The sequence below is a fragment of the Epinephelus moara genome, chromosome 1, assembly GCF_006386435.1.
Source record: "Epinephelus moara isolate mb chromosome 1, YSFRI_EMoa_1.0, whole genome shotgun sequence".
Taxonomy (NCBI): Eukaryota; Metazoa; Chordata; class Actinopteri; order Perciformes; family Serranidae; genus Epinephelus; species Epinephelus moara.
Genome location: NC_065506.1, coordinates 38,720,259 through 38,738,978, shown reverse-complemented (window position 1 = coordinate 38,738,978; position 18,720 = coordinate 38,720,259). Strand labels below are relative to the sequence as shown.

The 18,720-nt window shown below is 40.4% G+C and overlaps 1 protein-coding gene across 2 annotated transcripts in view; it reads right to left on the bottom strand.

Annotated features, from left to right (window-relative positions):
* LOC126396394 (zinc finger protein 609-like) overlaps positions 1–12,366 on the bottom strand; it is a 113,985-nt gene extending 101,619 nt beyond the window's left edge. Inside the window, exon 1 of one of the 2 annotated variants that reach the window (XM_050054430.1) lies at positions 11,410–12,366. The gene's annotated coding sequence lies outside the window, so the exon portion shown is untranslated. The remainder of the gene's footprint in view (positions 1–11,409) is intronic. The other variant, XM_050054438.1, reaches the window with a different exon arrangement.
* Between the last annotated feature and the right edge of the window lie 6,354 nt (positions 12,367–18,720).

Below are 18,720 nucleotides of genomic sequence, written 5' to 3'. Positions count from 1 at the left end.
CAGAACAAAACAATGTACACTGCCTGCAGATTCACTGTGATCTGTTCAGGGCCATTACTGGTTGTTTTTCTATAATGGGTAAATGAATAGCGTTGATTACTGCATGTGTGCATTATTTACTTGTTTTCTATTAACTCCATTCTCTAATCACATTCCCGAGCTTTGTTTAAGATCTCTTCTCTTGAGATTGACATGTTTAATATGATTTTTCGATTGATTTTCCTTCAGAGGATGACATGTAATTTTCAGCCCAAATAAGGGAATCTGGTTCCATCAGCTTGTCGGATTAATTGGAAAATGAACAGGGACAGATAATGATGACTTCCTGCAGCCTCATCAGATCTGTAGCTCCTAACTTGTGTCTGATTTGATCGACAAATCATTACAAGCCTATATTCTACTGGGTTGGGCATTATGTTAAAATATTCCAACTGGCAATTGTCCGCCCAACAACTGCTGACTGCCTATATATTTATACAGGCCTGTGCGACCCATAGTTTCAACTGGGAGATGAACGCTGAGTTCACAACATTCCACAGGCTCTCTTAGCGCTTTTTTTAACTGAACTAAGACTAGCTTAACTGTCTTATTAAGGGTGCTTTCAGACCTAGAGTTCACTTGCTTTGGTCTGAATCAGGGACTTATTTTGTTAGAGTTAGTTCATGTTCTCATGGCAGCATTTACAAGCAGACCAGATCAAATGCCTTGCGTGAGAAAGCTGCTCTTGATTGGTCAGAATTTCCAGGAAGTAAACCAAACGTTGAAGAAGAGTACTTACAAGATAAATGTGACACTTTCTAATGTCACAATGGAGGGACAACTACGCAGGTTGATTTTAGCGCTGCTCATCGTGGACTATATTGCTGTCATTGTTCATTTTAGTCAAACCATACAGTTTGAAAACGAGGCGCGGCTCCAACTAGAAAACAATGTTTTGATGCATTGGATGTGCTGAATGTGCATATTAAGGCAGTACAGGAGGAGGTGCACATTAATAATCCTCCAGGACTGTAACATGCTCATGTTTAACCCAAACAATGTGTCATGTGACTGCAGTTGGTTCGGATTGAGGTCAGAACACATTCTCACCACAAATGAACTGCACCAGAGTTCATTTGTAACCAGACTGAGACCACCTCTTCAAGAAGGTCTCGGTCCGGTTGTTGTGGTGCGCACCCAAGTGCGATTGCTGTGTTCACACCTGCCCAAACGACCCGCATTTAGAGGGCAAACGAACTTGAGTTCGATTGAACTGAACCAAACAGGGCAAAAAAATATGCCCAAAATAATAACAGGCAATGTGCTCAGCCAATCGCACAGAGTCAACATATTTGTCCAATTCCCCAACTCACAGGGTAAATCACAAGTTTCATTACAATACGACATAATATCAGTTCTTTGGACAACGATGCGTCATTTGCTGATGTCACAAGGTTTTTCAGCATATGATTTTATTTCAATTCAATTCAGGGTTCCCATTCAATATATGGCGTTATCAGTAAATATCCTCAATGCCATTTTCTTGACTGCTCACCATTGTCTGCCTGGCGCTGGGACGTTACTAATGTTTGAATGTTTAAGAAGGAGGTTCTCTTGGATGGAAATGGTGACATAGAAGTGCCATGGGAATTTCAAAATAAAGGCATATTTTAAAGATGACGACAGTTATCAATGTTTTTACTTTGCATTGATTATATTAGATCTTTGACTGTTTAGTTGATATGTTGATTGACATCAATGTATCACTACACTCTTATGCCCAACCTTGGTTTATAACTCTTTCGTTGGGTTTACCTCCCTCAGTGTCAAAAAAATGTCCCCTGGGTTTATCACTGAAGTCTGACTTATTTTGAATTCAATGTGAACTTTACACATATTCTGTCATTTCCAACAAAACACAAAAGCAACACTCTTTTTTGCCCATGTGAAAGATCTCATGCCAAGGACAGAGGAATCAATGTGCTGGTTACCAAGAGCAGCAACCAGACTACACAAAATGGTTGACACTGGTCCAAGTGTGGTTGCAGAGGGCAAATGGCCAACCATGACTGTCAGACCCTGAGGGCACTCACACAACTGCCTGTAACTGCACGCCAACACTGACTATTACGCTCAAAACTGGTAGATTTTATGGGGATTCCTTGGAACTGATAACGCAGATGTGAACCAGTTTAAGTCACGCTATAAAATGTTAAGCTGAAAAAAAAAAAACATCCAGTACTCGTTTCTTAAGTGATGTTCCCACTACTGAACAAGTGAAAACACATATTGCCTCATAAACGCGCCCCGTGATGTTTATATCTTCTGCAAAAATCAAACAACTGAAGTCTGTAATCTCAGTTGATTTTTTATAACTGGACATGATCACTGTGAGCCTGAAATTACAACACTTCAGTGGTCTATAAACTGAAGCAGCTTTGATGGGAATGTTTTAAACTTAAATGGATATAACAATTCTGATACCATGTGTGCTCAGGCGGTGATTTGAAACAGGATAGTAGATCTCTGTTCGTATTAAGACAGCTGTGGGAAGCAAAAAAAAAAAACCTACTTTTTCAGAAAGTATTGACATTCACGCTGAAGTTCCACTTGATCATCTGTTTCCATTTTAGACTGCAGCAATTTTGTCCTTTGTGGATGTTCTCTCATTTACTCGTCAATATCACAAGTGATGCATGTGTCATCCGAGAGACGACGGTTTCCCTTTGATTCTGCAGATGATAGTGGGTTCTGCAGTATGATTAGGGCAACAGGGACAGTGTCTCAGAACCACCCACTGCCGCCACGCTCAAGTATTGATGTAGCTCTGAGGAATTCCCACACATCGCAACTTTCTTTCTCGACAATAAGCTCAACCCAAAAAATGCATCTTTATAGAAGACAGTTAAAATCAAGCTTACATACATCTGGGAGGACACTGGAGTTTCTGCTTTCTGTCAACAAATTATGTTTTCAAGTGTAGAACAGCTTTAAAATATCACAACCTCATATCATTTCCTGTACACTGGTGTATTAATCAGTCATTTATGGATGGAAAATTGCCGCGTGTAACTTGCAGTGAAAAGATCACCAGTGTCAGGAACAAGTGAAGCGAGAGTGATTAACGAGGCCATGTTGCTTATGAGTGGATGAATGAAGACAGTACTGAAAGCAATTGTGTGTCTAATACATTAATGCAATTTGACGGGGGCTTCGTTATCACAGCAACAACACAAAAATAAAATCAAACCTATCAAAAGCAGCTTGTATTGATTCATGATTTTGCCGTGGCTTTCCTCTCTAAGAACACGGAGTGCGATACTTCAAACTGAAGGCAAATGAGACAGCATTTTCGTAGCACTCAAGACTGTGCTGCGCCACAAAAGCTGACAATATCTTTATAGCTTGTGTGGGGGAGAGTTGAGTGTAACCTGGGCTCGCATCCCAGGAAAAGATGGATCACCAGTCTCTGGCAAAGCAGCAACTGTGCAACAAGCATTCAATGTGTGCTTTTTTTTTTGCTGTAATTAGCAATTCGCCTGTGAGAAATCCACTCAATGCTATAAAAACTAAAGCAGAGTTGCATATTTTTTTCAATCCATGTTCGACTCAACAATACAAATAACGACTGTCACATCTGGTCAACTTTACAAATAGCAGCCCCAGGAAATAAAGGAGGTGGTGTTCTCACACAGGCTAACACAACAGTTCACAGGATGGGTGGATGGATGGGTGGGTGGATCAATATTGACTATAGAAACGCAGATCCATTTCAGATCCTTTGTTTACTCCGACCCGGTGCATCTCAAGGAAACCACGAGCTGTCAGAAAAACGCCTCGCTGCGCTTTAACGTTTGAATAAGAGCAAATAAAACAGCAACAAGCCGTTTTAATTAATGATGTTTACAGAGGCGGGTGCAGGTCTGTGAGTGAAGTGAGCTGTTGTTTCCATTGGTACCGTTTCTGCAACATTTAAATATTTCTCAGGTGCCTCCTAAGCACTGCTGTTGGCTGAAAGCTGCATTTGAACCTCAGCATTTTGTTCCTGTGGAAGAGACGATCCAAACGCTGTTCAAATGTTCCACCCACAGCAGCTCCAGATGACACTTCTCACTACAGGTTTTTCACAGAAAACTACAGAGCACAATACAAAACACTTAACCCATTACAGGAAAGCTTTGATGCAGGCTTTCTTCTAATGCAGACCTATTCAACTGTTTAAACAAGTATCTACAGAACTTAAATTGTAATGTGAGCCCACTTTAGGCCGAGTGTGCTGTATGCAGCTGAAGGAAAATAAAAAACTGCATTGCATATTTTCTCAGTTATTCATTTGGCCTATATAACATAGTTTACAGGTGATGCCATCGAGTGAAACACAGCCCCAAGATATTTCATTTACCATACTGTTAAGACACATAAAAGCAGCATTGGAGAGTTTCACATTGAATTTTTTACTTAAAAATTACATCAATTAACAGATTGTCAAAACAGTTGTGGATTCAGTGTTACCAGATTAAAACGTTGGCAGCTATTTTGTACTTTCTGCAAACCATGAATACAATATATCAACGTTTCTAAAGTGACGTAGTACATGAGCTGTCATTTGGAGGTGGAGGAGACAGTGCCATTTCCTGCAGCTTTTTAGGCTCCAAACATAGGTGTTTTGTAGTCACCCATTAGTGTTTTTCCAGCAGGGATAGTGGCAGGAATAGCAGTTGTTTTTTACAGAGACATCAGTGCATTTCCTGCCAAGATAGTGGCATGCAAAGCAATTGTTTTTACCAATACACTGCTGCCTTTCCTGCCAAGATAGTGGCAAAAAAAGCAGCTGTTTTTTAACCGATATATTGCTGCCTTTCTTGCAAGGATAGTGGCATGAAAAGCAGCTGTTTCTTGCCGACACATTGCTGCCTTTCCTTCAAGGATAGTGGCATGAAAAGTAGCTGTTTCTTACCGACACATTGCTGCCTTTCCTTCAAGGATAGTTGCATGAAAAGCCGCTGTTTTATTCTGAGTCATCACAGCCTTTCTTGCTGAGGTTGTGCCCCCCAAGACCGGGTATTTTAAGCCAAAACAGGATCTTTCCCTCAACGTAACCAAGTGTTTTTTGTGCCTAAACCTAGCCGCACGTTAACCACAGCACTGTTAAAACATCAGATTTCAATGTCTCTCCTAAATTATAAATGTAACATATCCGTGGATTGCAGAAACATACAATGCCAACATTTTTTCTGGCAGCTGGGATGGCAGATTAAACTAATTTTATTGTTGCAACTCTACTGTGTATTGACAGATATCTAAAGGGCTAACATCAGAATAAGGGACAAAGAGCTTGACCGTGAAATCCTGAGACTCTACCCCCCAAAAAATCTTAATATTACTTCTTCCCTTTTAATGTCTACCTATTTAATGCAGTAAAAAAAGCCTGCTGTGTGCAATTGCATTGATTTGAATTTACAATTACTGACTACCATCTGGAAGTCAGGTCATGTATGTAATGATGTTTTTTTGCAGGCTCTCGAGAGCTGAATGTTGGAGCTTCCCATCCATGCTCAAACAAGCCCAACCCCCATCACTTAGGGACGACCACTTCAAACAAATCTCAACCTTGGGGAAATGCTGCAGGATGTTTTAAACCTCAAAAGGTGCTCCATCGCATCACAACCTATTTAATGACACTAACTATATTATGAGGCTTAATATGGATTCTTAATATGAAGGAATGCACACTCTTCTCAAAATAAAAACCAAGAACATAGGCGCATATGTGGGTATACATTCACCTGAAGTGCATGGCTTCATTCAGGTGCTTTTAAAAGGTGCCTGGAAGCCTTTTCAAATTGCCAGCTACCTTTAAGGATATGGGCTAAATCCTTTCTTACTTTGCCATCAGCTGGTGTGAGGCCATGAGATGACGGGAGCCTTACAAAGCCAACATAATCCCCTTGTCCTGGACTAATCTGATGCCCTGGACCTCTAAACAAACACTATTAAATTCTATTCCTTCACACTGTGTCTTTGATACCCAGCCTGATGCGGAGCAGATTTTAAAAAGGTGAACGGCTGGTCAACATAAACACAAAACAATACACAAACTTTCACTGTTTTTGCGGAACCTTGAAACTTAATATTTCCTTCTATTCAACAGAAACACGTCTGTGTGAAAGCTGTTGTCATTGCTCCCCCACTGAAACATACCAGCAGCTCTGCCATTACAAAAATCAAACTAGTGAATGAGGAAATAGTTATTTCCTCAAGTGGCATTGCTCTAATGTTCACCTCAGGCTCTCATCCAAGCACTGGGCAAATTTACACATCTCTAACAACTATAAACTGTCATGCTATTGTGTGGGGCTTGGAGTCTTAAATTTCCCTTCCACTTTACAATTGATGGCGCTGTCAGATTGTATAAAATGTGTCTGGCATGCTACAACAAGGCTCCTAACACCCTTACAATGATTAGAACAAATTACTACTAAAAAAAGGGTAATCAGATGGAGAGGAGCTGCCTTTGAAAAGGTAGTCAGCTGGAAAGGAAGCGGTACCAGCTCCCTGCCTCACACTGAGCCAAAGTTTCCTCATAAGAAAAGATAGAAAGGAACAAATGAACATGTTTGTTCTAAAGAAGTTCTACAGTTATTAACAGGAACACCACTGCGCCAACAACTATTTTGCCAGCTACATAATTTCAATTTTGGGCAAAAAAATCCTTGGCATTGTGAAATCCTCTGGGCTTGATGGTGTTATATTACTATATCTTGTATTGATTTCATTATGAACGAGTGCATGAGAAGAATAAGTAATAAAAGGTCTCAACGTAAAACACCCTTAAAATGTATAAAATCAATACAAAAGAGTCAGTAATGAATCAATACTGACCAAACACTCTTACAGGCTAAGTGAAAGGCTTGAATCATTTATAGGCACAGCTGACAAATTACAGTAGCTCTAGTAAAGTTGATCTTCACTGCTCCCTGGACTGAAATAGTCCTCTGTGGCTGGCTGCGTACAATGGTGAAATGTCCCGAACACTGAAACACTTTATTGGTGAGTGACTCACACTATTAATTCATCGCTTTTTAGGTGCTGTGTGAGACATTACTTCCTGTATGACACCGAAAATCATTCTCAACTACAAAGACAAACAGTGGCTGCTGCAGCATACCAAGGCTACACTCCAAGCAAAACAAACTGTTACCTACAGACCTCTGTGACAAAGACTAAAGTATTACACATGAAAAAGTCTGCTGCTAGCTAACTGTAAACTAAGAAGATCCAAAACACTGATGGCGTAAATCAGCCATGTTTATTCCATGACACACTAGAGCAAAGTGGATTAACACTACAGCTATAACTACAATTGTCTGTAGGAAGATTCATTCCTTCACCAGTGCCCCCAGTGCAGAGTTATTGCCACACCCGGACAAAAGAGCTGCCAAACTGATATTTCAAATTAACTGCAGCATTAGCCGGAAATGTTCAAGGCCCTCAAGGAAAATGTTTCAATAACAAATACTGAAAGTTTCCCTTCTCTTGCTTTGGTTATTGGTGCAATTATCTAGACAAATATTGACAATAGGCGATAAAAAATTTTGGCAAGCAACTGAAATGAACAAACAAACCAACCATTTCACTGACAACACACCTTATGGCGGCTCTCGCCTTCAGTTATAGACAAAATTTGCCTATCCCTGTGTGGGTAAGTGCACGCTATAACCCAACCAATACTGGTTTCTTGAGGCAGATACCGATATCAATATTTGCGGGTAGTTTGGCATTTATGTTGGCAATTTTTGTTAACATGTACATAACCAGTGGATTTGCAGTGATCTAAACACGGATGTATCGGCCTAGGTTAGCCAATTTATGCATTTAACACTTGATGCAGAATTGGATGGCCGTTTTACAAACACTATCGACCCTCTCTCAGATATGTGTCTGTGAGGTAATGCTTAACACTCAGTTAGGCTGCGCCCACACTAAAACGTTTTCATTTTAAACACGTAACTACTGCTACATTTAAATCTAGCGTCCACACTACTTTGGCATTTTGAAACCCCTTAAATGGAGATATTTGAAAACGCTGCTGAACCTGTCTTCGTTTAAAAATTTCAGGGTTGCGTTTGAGTCTAGGAGGGCGGAAAAGAAGACTTTTGAAAATCACGATGCAGAAACCCTTTTTTGAGCCAAGCCAAAGTATCAATTAGTTTCTGTAATTTCAACTCTCTTCTGTGGGTAATTCTTTCCAATTGTCATGGCTTTCTTCAGCGATGGATAATGCTCCTGGTACCACTGAACTATGTTGCCGTATTTGCTTTGCAACAAATCCCAATCTGTTTAATGCCACCTTGATTGCCTTATACTCGTGTGTTTCTTTCAGTAACAGTTCAACCTCATCGTGGGTCCAAGCAAAGAAATCTCTGGTCTTACATTTCACCATTTCCGTAGTATTTTCTGTAATTAAGCAACTAACCACAGAGTAAACAATCTAATATCTGCTTCTCGTTTACACTGGCATGTCCAGTGTACATAAATGGTCGTGTGCATATTCAGGCATGTTGGTATAGACGGAGATTATTTCTGATACAATACTTGTGTTTACAGAGACTGTTTTTGTTTCGTAACATCGTTTTGAAATTAAACAGGCATTAGTGTGGATGTGGCATTCGACTAGATAGCCACTGATTTAGTCACACCAGATGGAGGACCTTTAGAGATGCATTGTAAGCACTATGCAGATGCATTAGTCAAAACAGAAGCACAAATAACATATGTTAACAACTGATTAACAGTTGGCAGTGGTGCACTGGGAACAATGACAACTGTATGTTGTAATTAAAACCACATCTCACACTTATGTCCTCCAAAAATGTGTCATTTAGCCAATTCAAATAGGGCTAATTCAACTTTAGGTTAATACTGCTCCGTTCAAAGGCAACCTGTAGTTAACGACAGTGTTTAAGAAACTTCTTCTTAGTGTTTTGTAGTTAACCATTGAGAGAAATTAGGAAATTCTGCAAGCTTTAACAGAGTACTGGGCTGTAGACTACTTGGCCGGTCTTTCATGTGGTCCTGTCATACTCCATGGAGCAGCACAGACCACAGGGTTAGCCCATAGTGGTCTAGTTAAACAAAAAAAAGTACTTTAATTGAATGACTCACTTCAGGGGAGATGGGACAGCCCCAGTAACACCAGCCAACAAAAAGAATCTGAGTAATCGGGAGAGAAGGGTCCCAAAATTTATTAGACCACAATCCACCATTTTAATGAGATCTTGTCCCCTCGGAGAAGACTTTGTTCTGGATGTTTTCAGAAGTGTAACAAACTGTGGCACCAGGAACGGAAGTGAAACGTAAGGTTCAAATAGTCATGTCTCACACATATTCTCACATTGTGTTGAAACCTCGAGAGTGACACGTTGGTGAAAATGTTTCATTTTCTGTTTTTCCTGAGATAAAATCCCCTAGTCAGTGAGGAAACATATCGGTGTTCCCCTGCTCAGTGTCTTTCTGATAAGTTAAAGAGACCTTTCAAAGGGTTTGATGTTCTCAGCAATGTTTCTCCCTTGATAAAATGATCAATGTATGTTTCCCTGGGTCAATATTTTATACTCGTTGAAACCTACGCCCTTACCTCAGGGGTGTCAAACTCATTTTACTTCATTGGCCACATACAGACCAATTTGATCTCAAGTGGGCCGGAACCCACTTCATAACAACCCCTTCAAATTTTTCCCTTTTTTTTTTTTTACAGTAAATACGTCTTTTCAGAAAACGTTTGTCCATTTACAAAACAAGTGACAAACAGCCCAAACTATCCTATGAAAAATGATGTGCAAATTCACCAGTATGTCTCAGTTTTTCCACATTCAGTCAGTCCACTACTTACTTTCATTACGTGACTTTTAATTTCCATTATAGTGGAAGCTGTTGAAGACGTAGGTTAAGTCATCCCCTGCCTGACAAACCATTTACAATTTCAAGTATTGTCAGTGCATTTGCAGCAGGGTGCCACCAATACTGTTTTATGACAGAAGTCTGATCCAGATTCTTTTGTACTGAAGCTGCTGGTTGATAATATTTTGCACAAAATTCAATATTTTTAAATACGACCACAGAAAGTTTTCAGTGTTATTTCAGAGAGCTGTGTTCCAATCGGAGTGAAAAGTATTTTACATGAAATATCTACTCACTGAAACCTCTTACACCGTGCAAGCCCATCCAGTGGCCCAGATTGGACCCTTTGGCGGCCGGTTCTGGCCCCCGGGCCGTATGTTTGTCACCCCTGCCTTAACTTAAATGCAATGCAATTCAGTTTTCTTGACTTTAGACACTGATATCTCCACAGTGGCTGGACGGATATTTACCATTCAAACTGTATTTTACACATCCATAGCCCTTGGTTATTCTGCAATTTGAAATGCAAAGATATCCCAAACCAGTGTTTTACAATGTTAGATTATATCAAGAGTATTCATTGTTATTTCAGAGAACTGTATTCCAGTCGAAGTGGAAAAGCCTCTGAGGCAGTATTTCACAGGAGGTATCGACTCACTGGTTTTAACTGCTCTTAAAACCTCTGTGCATCAACATAAGGTGTAAAATCATCCAGTGGGCTAGACTGGACCCTTTGGCGGCCTGGTTCTGGCCCCCGGGCCGTATGTTTGACACCCCTGCTTTAACTTGTATCCAATGCAAGTCAGTTTTCCTGACTTTAGACACTGATACCTCCAAAGTGGCTGGACGGATATTTACAATTCAAACTGCATTTTAAACCTCCATAGCCTTTGGTTATTTTGCAATTTAAAATGCAAAGCTATCCAAAACCAATCTTTTACAATGTTGGGTTATATGAAGAGACATAGCACCCTGGGAACATGGGGGTGACCCTCTAATGGGTGCCCTGGGGTCCCCGGTGCCCAACTTGGGAAACACTAGACACCAAACACTGGTGGAATCTGCAGCTTTAACTTTGTCCAACACATTTACTGTCTAATATTTAACTTTAAATGGCAATTAGAAATGAAGGCAAGTGTTTTTGTGACGAGTAATGGACGTTACTCTCCACGCGCTGACCGTTACTCCCCATGCACCCACAGTAATAGTTAGCATTTAGGTGCTTTAACGTTACTTGAGTACTCGTTTTCCATGTTTACACGTTGGTTGAACTTCCAGAAGCTAGCAGGGCTAAGTTAGCTCGGTGTAATGAGCTAATGTGACTAGTACGCTAGCTGGCAGAGTGAAACAATGAGCTCAGAGTGCAGTCAGGCTTGGCTAGCTCGCCTGCTGCTGCATGCTGTGTTGGCTATACGGTGGAGAAGCTAGCCAGCTCGCTTTGCACGCAAGGCTAACGTTAAATGGCTAACGAGTCGTAGTCAACAATAAGAGAGGGGCAAAGAGATAGAAGAGAGACATGTAGTAACTTACCGACTTAGCTAGCCACTCCTATTCCAAACCCTGGTCCGTCCATGGTGGTGTGCACTCCATAAAAACAACAAATCAAGAGTGTGAATCAGGATAAGAGCTCTGAGGAAGACTGGAGCACCAGAAACCAGTGGCAGCGCACTCCCCAAGACATCCAACACAAGAGAGGAGGGGAGGCCAGCGATTCACTGGACTTCTGCCATCACACTTCGAGATACCGTCCTCATCGAAAACACCCCGAGTCCTGAGGGCATTTTATCGGCGCCGCCTCGAGCCCGACACAAGTCCAGTCCTCTCCCGCGACCTTCTGGCGATTAATCCCACAGCGGAGAGCTTCCCATCCAGGTTAATTCCCCCCGTATTCACCGTTTCTGGATGAGTGCCGCGGTGGTTCTTCGTGTGGGAACTGATACAATGTAGCCAACCAGCAGCAGCGGGAGGGAGCGGGGAGGAAACCCAGGAGGAGGTGCTCCGGTCGGATTGAACTGTCACACTCCACGGAGCACCGGGTTTAAGACACGGAACTGGATCAGCACTCTGAGTGGACTGTGATTTACATGTGTTTGTTTACAGAGTTATAGACCCCAGCTGAGCCAACCTGACTCAGATCCTCCACATAACTTAAAGTACATATATCCTACACATGCTCCATTATGCGCCTGTTGCTGGCTTAAAGAGTTAATGCTCCTTCATGGAAGGAGTCAGTAAGCCGAGTCTAGGTAGATGGGTTTCTGAACTATCAACATCTCTGCCCTTGGAAAAAAATTACATACACTATCAGAGGTAATCAATCACTCTTTCAGAACATCTGGGGTCCCTTCATGTGTTATCTAGAGAGGACAGACTTAACCCACATGTTGGGTTGTATACTATAAGTGACCCTCTGCAATGTCCAAATCTGTCAAAGGTCCTCAAATTTGAACATTAAAGCATGTACTTTAACCAGATCCTCAACCTGTAATTTGTGATCTCATTTTCTTCCTTATTTTTATTTACTTATTTTCTTCCTTTTTTATTTATTTATTCACTTCCTATTTATTTACATATTTTCTTCCTTTTTATTTACTTATTTTCTTCCTTATTTTTTATTGTCTTTTTCTTTTACACGTCTGTGGATGTAAATGTACACATACCGGATGTGTGTATGTGTAGGTCTTTGTTTACTGTTGTTAAAATCAATAAAGATACTGTTGGGGGAAAAAAATACTCCATTAGGGACTGTTCTTTACCTATCACAGGAGGCAGGGGCGTGACTTCAGTTTTTTGACCTTCCCCAAAGATACAAATATTTTTCCATGAGCTTCTCCAAGTGACTTGCATGACCCTGTCTCCAACATAAATGAAAAAAAAAGCCTGGGTTTTTACAGTCTTGTTGTGCATCAGAATCAGAAACACTCCTCAAGGGGAAATTATGATTCGTTACAGCTGCACTGATGTAAAGAATAGAGAATTATAAAACGTAAGAATAAGAGTATGAAATAAAAGTGTGCAAATATAAAGCAATAAATAAAATAAAGAAATAATGAAATGTGCATTAAAATAAAAAGAAAATGGTAAGCCAGCGCAAAAGGTTTATTTTTGGCCAAATGAGACTGACAATAAAGTAATTTCGATGAAATATCACTATTTTAAGATCAGATTTGATTCTGTTTTTCTGACAGATGTGTCTGTCAAACATTATGTGTCCAAGGAACGACAGAAATGTGAAAAAATTCAATGATAATTTCTATTTTTTACAGTTTCTGGCTGTGATAAATGGTGCAATTTTGGTGATTTTTTTCCAGCATTATCTTAATTAATTTTCAAATACCTCATAAGATTTAACAAAATGCAAACAACAATAATAAAAAATAGTAACTTATTTCTATACTTTTTGTTTGTATTCTTTTCCAGAGGTTGAGTTATGGATAATTCTTTAATCCAATTAATAGAATTTGGTTTACCAGTCTTTTTCCAAGAGAGTGAGATAACTCAAATTCAAAATGTTACTTAAGAAAAATGCACAGAAGTAAATTTATCAGCAACACAAAGCCTGCTCGAAGTAGACTTTCAAAAGAGGCTCTTTTCAAAGAGTTGCATTCAGCTAGAAATACTCACCTTGCTTTGCACAGGAGGCCAATAACCAAACATTAATAATATCTATCAGCAGGCTATAAATAATAAACAAATTGCCTGTTTTCAGCCTTTTGAGGTTTGCTGTCCTGACCTTATTTTACACAGTCTATGGTCCTCATTAATTTTTGCCAAATGGCAAATCCAGTCATAGTAGCCCAGGACAGGTGGGTGTTTCTAGGATTTGGGAACTTCTCGGGTCAAATTTGGCCCATGGGCTGTAAGTTTAAGCCGTTATAGAATATTATAGCTTCTGTCTGTTATTTTGTGTTTATCACTAACAAATACATGTAAGAGCATTTTAATGTTGTAGTTTTGTCGGTGTGGAGCCAATTTCAGATATACTGCATCAGATAAGCAGATCATTTAAGTAAAAAGTAACTATTAGTGTCATAAATGGTACTTTATTTGTCCTTTAAAGTATAGGCTAGAGGAGTAGAAAGTACAAGTATGTCAGAAATGTACAACATTTCAGTACTTGAGTAAATACACTTATTTACATTCCACAGCTGCACAACTGGCACATTGCTGTGTTGAGTTACAGCCAGTTAGCTGGTGGTCGGGGACAGAGCCACAGCCAGGATTTTACTGACATCAGTAATGGAAGAAGTAATGAGATTGAGATCCATTTTACACAGCATGAACTGAAGAGCTTATCTGAAAAGATAAAGGAGGTGTAATGTTGGAGGACAACGAACACCAGCCAAAGGAATCCGTCACAACCTGGCAACCCAATATTTGTTCATATTAATTGCTTATAACTAAACAAAATAGATGATATATTAATCATCAATAAAGCTGCTATCTACAGCTTAGAAACCTCAAATAAATTATGTAATTAGAAAGTGGTAACGTTAAAGCAGCCTATAGACCCCTTTACTGTTAGTAAACAATGCGATGTTTTCTGGTGGGCGGGGCTTAGCTTCAGGCAAAACAATTCTCCACAACCATTAGCTAGCACTAGCTAACAAGTTCTGTTGGCTTGTTTTAGACAATGGAGGAAGATGATACAAGTGGTGCATTCAGAAATACTCATTCAGTGTGTCAGAGCGCAACTGGACTGTTCGTAAATTTGTAACGCTGTCGGAATGTACAGTTCGGTTACTCAGAGCACCGCACTGTGTCATTACCTTAACCTTTGTTAATTACGCTCCATTTCTTCGACCAAGGGCTCTCATTTTAATGTAGAGCGTCTGACTGAATTTACAAACGCACCATGTCAGGTCACTCACTCTCTGGGACCGCCGGCAATGTTACTTGAATAAGTAAAGACTAGCCAACGGGACCAGATTGGCCGACCTGTATGCTCTCACTCAGTGGATGGATGATGTCACAGGAAGCTTTGTGGTTGATTGCTGTGCCAATCTTACAAAGGATGACGACACTTGAACGGTTTCCTCCAGTTTGTTTTGCTATCAAAGCTAACGTTAGCTAATGTGCTAAAAAGTTAGCGTTACAGAGAAATCCAATATTCCTCTTAATACCTCCCCAGTTTCTGATGAGGTGGACATGATAACCCTTAATACACATAACGTTATTCATCCCTACAACAGGAAATACTTTTTCCCTAACCTGATATTTGATGATCGCCTCCACCCAGTCCTTTGGTCTTATCTCATTTAACCATTACCATTTGTTTTGTTGACGGGCAGTGGCGGCTGGTGATAGAATTTAAGTTTTGAGCCATGACTCCTCTTCTAGCACCCAATAACATGACAAGATGACATTTTAAGACTCCTATGTAGCCTACAGCCCTGTGGTGGAGTCATGTTTTGCCTCCAGCCAACAAACTGACATCATTTTGATGTTGACTATAAAAGGGTCTGTTATAAAGACTTATTGCATTTGGTTTGGAGAGTGAGTGTAATTATAAACACACTATAGGAAATATTGTTCTCTCTGGTAGTCATTGATATCATCTGTAAATAATCGCTGGCTCACTTTCTTCCAACACTATCAAATGTGCATCTTGATTTTCTGTCAACACTTTTAAATCTGTTAATACTCTGATTACACAGTAAGAAAACAATGCTGAGGTTACAACTTGATCTTCATGCTTCAGGGCAGATTGGACACGTTACCTTTGCGACTCTCTGAGCCATGTTCCAATTTCACTGAACTGAATCTATTAACAAACATCGGAGAGGGAATATCTCTGAGAACAGTGAGCTGGAAAAAATAAAAAAAAAGCTTCCAACAATGAGACCCTTTCATATATGTTAGCATTCTAACTCTCACAGCTCCACGGATAACCTTTCATGTTTACCAGCTTCAAACACCATGAAGGCTTTAAGTCGTTGTCTCTCTCAGCGCTGGTTTCCCAGGCAACAAGAATATGATAATGTTGCCTTTGACATGACAGAAGGAATCATCTCACTAACAAACAGAGACAACAGGCACAGGGAGGGCTTGGGGGGGGGGCAGGGGAGGGGGGCTGAATTAATGGACTCATTTTCACACAGAGGGGGAAAAGCAGCAGCAGCAGCAGCTACTCACCATCCTCCATCCATCCTCCATCTTCCTCCAATGCATTCCTGCTGGCAGGCACACTCATGCCTTCCCAAGGGAACAGCCAACCTCCATTGGAAAGCTAAATAACAGTCAGTGGCAAGTGGGGACTGGAGGGGGGACGGATTTCTGATGATGACTGCCCTTCAAGGCTGAAGCTCCAAAAAACCAAAGTGCTCTCGCTGCTGCTGCTGAGCGTCACACAAACTAAAAAAACCTGAAATGAACAAGCTGTGTGGACGCCATGTGTTTTCCATCAGTGAAAAAAGGGCTAATCAGCCAGCCATGTGGAATCACAGAGGGGCTGGCTTGATGCGTCTGATCATCTTTCCATTACTCTATAAAAGAAACTGTAAAGCCTTGAAACCCTCCTGAAAGAGACTTGCTCCTTAGCACATGTTTAAATTACAGATCTGTGACAACTGGCAGCGCAAGAGCACGTTCATAAATGGCCGTAACAAAGATACAGAAGAATAAATTGGTCCCACAACTAGATAACATCATTACAATTACAATGACAAAACAGCATAATAGGATACAGTGCTGTGGCATTATTAATAGATTTCAATGATTCAAAATGGCACAAAGCCGAAGGATATGGACACATATGAACGAAATTATCACTGGCAACAATTCGCCTCCCGTTCACAGAGTGAGCAAAGGGGGGAATAAGGGCGCTTTCACACCCGCCCTGTTTGGTTCAGTTCAGTCGAACTCAGGTTTGTTTGCCCCCTGAGTGCGGTTTGTTTGGGCAGGTGTGAACACAGCAATCACACTCTGGTGTGCACCACAACAACCGGACCAAGACCTTCTTGAAGAGGTGGTCTCAGTACGGTTACAAATGAACTCTGGTGCAGTTCATTTGTGGTGAGAAGGTGTTCCGACCTGGATCTGAACCAACTGCAGTCACATGACACATTGTTTGGGTTAAACATGAGCATGTTACAGTCCTGGAGGATTATTAATGTGCACCTCCTCCTGTACTGCCTTAATATGCACATTCAGCACATCCAATGCATCAAAACATTGTTTTCTAGTTGGAGCCGCACCTCGTTTTCAAACTGTATGGTTTGACTAAAATGAACAATGACAGCAATATAGTCCACGATGAGCAGCGCTAAAATCAGCCTGCGTAGTTGTCCCTCCATTGTGACATTAGAAAGTGTCACATTTATCTTGCAAGTGTACTCTTCTTCAAGGTTTTGTTTACTTCCTGGATTTTTCCCGCATGGAAATTCTGACCAATCAAGAGCAGCTTTCTCGTGCAAGGCATTTGATCTGGTCCGCTTGTAAATGCTGCCGTGAGAACATGAACCACAAACGTTCATGCTCAATTCAGGATAGATTGGAATAACTTTGGTGATGCCTTATTTTTCATTTAGTGCCATTATTAGGTCCAAAATTTAAATTTGTCCAACACTCCAGTTTACCTTTATACCAACAAAACTAAAGACATTCCCATCCGCCTTAGGTGTACTTTGTCTTCAGTACTAATTAGCAAATGTTAGCATGCTAAAGGGCTAACTTAAGATGGTGAACATGGTAAAAACTAAACCAGATTAACACCAGCATGTTAGCATGCTAATGTTAGCATTTAGCTCAAAGCACAGCAACATAAAACTGTTGGCTTGGCTGTAGACTTTAAAGCTCTATTGGCATGGGTCTAGTATTAACAAGAATACCTCATGTGATTTAGAAACAAGAGGCAAGAACAATGCATGATGAAGAACAAGAAACCTAAATACAACCCCAAATCACAGAGATGCCAATGTGCACAAGGACTAATATTATCACATAACTTCCGTTTATGGCACAATATGGTTGGTAATTTGGGATTATGGACATGGCATTAAGATCACAGACAACCATAGCAATCAATACAAATTATTAGAGGGCCCAAAGCAATACTAGTTCCATGTGAATAGGGTTTTCGACTGTGTGTGAAATTTTCTACTACTTACTGTATGGTATAGTGCACCATATTTACCCTCCAACATGTTATCTAAGTGTCTGAATTCTGAGTGCGTAAAACTCAACAATGGAAAGAAAAGAGCAACCCATGGCATGCACACTGACTATTGAGTGTCTATTAAATAGGGAGCAATGAGTGAATAAGGGAGTGTCAGCCATGGTCTCGTTATCGAACATTTAGATGGAGAGGAGTCTTGTGTTTGTTTCTTTCCCCTGTGGTTTGATCATCTGGTTATAGCCATGCAAACACCAGCGAAGGTCGTCCACCATTAGGGCTTAATGGATGGGAGGCATGCAGACAACAGCATGCATTAAGCTCAGGAGAAATCATTTTTTTGTGAACATGAGATCGGCCAAGAGCCAAGAATTAATCAGCAATGAACAGTAAAGTCAATACAGTAATGCTGGATGCATTTTGCTGAGGAGATGATTTTAAAGCTGAGTTGTGAGGCAGATCTGGTTCCTCGATGACTCTGTGTGTTGAATAAGACATAAAAAAAGGCAAAATCAGAGGAAGCGGAAAAAATGTTGATTCAAAGACTATTAAAAAAGAGCAAATGTCAAAGTCATGACTTTTGTTACTCGATCTTATAGTTAGGCATTTACCCGATTAATAACAGATCTCATACCACAGTCATGACGCATTTAGGAAACATATCTCTGAATGTAACCGATATAAAAAGACAGATTTATTGTCAGTATGGAGATAATAAGGTATTTTTC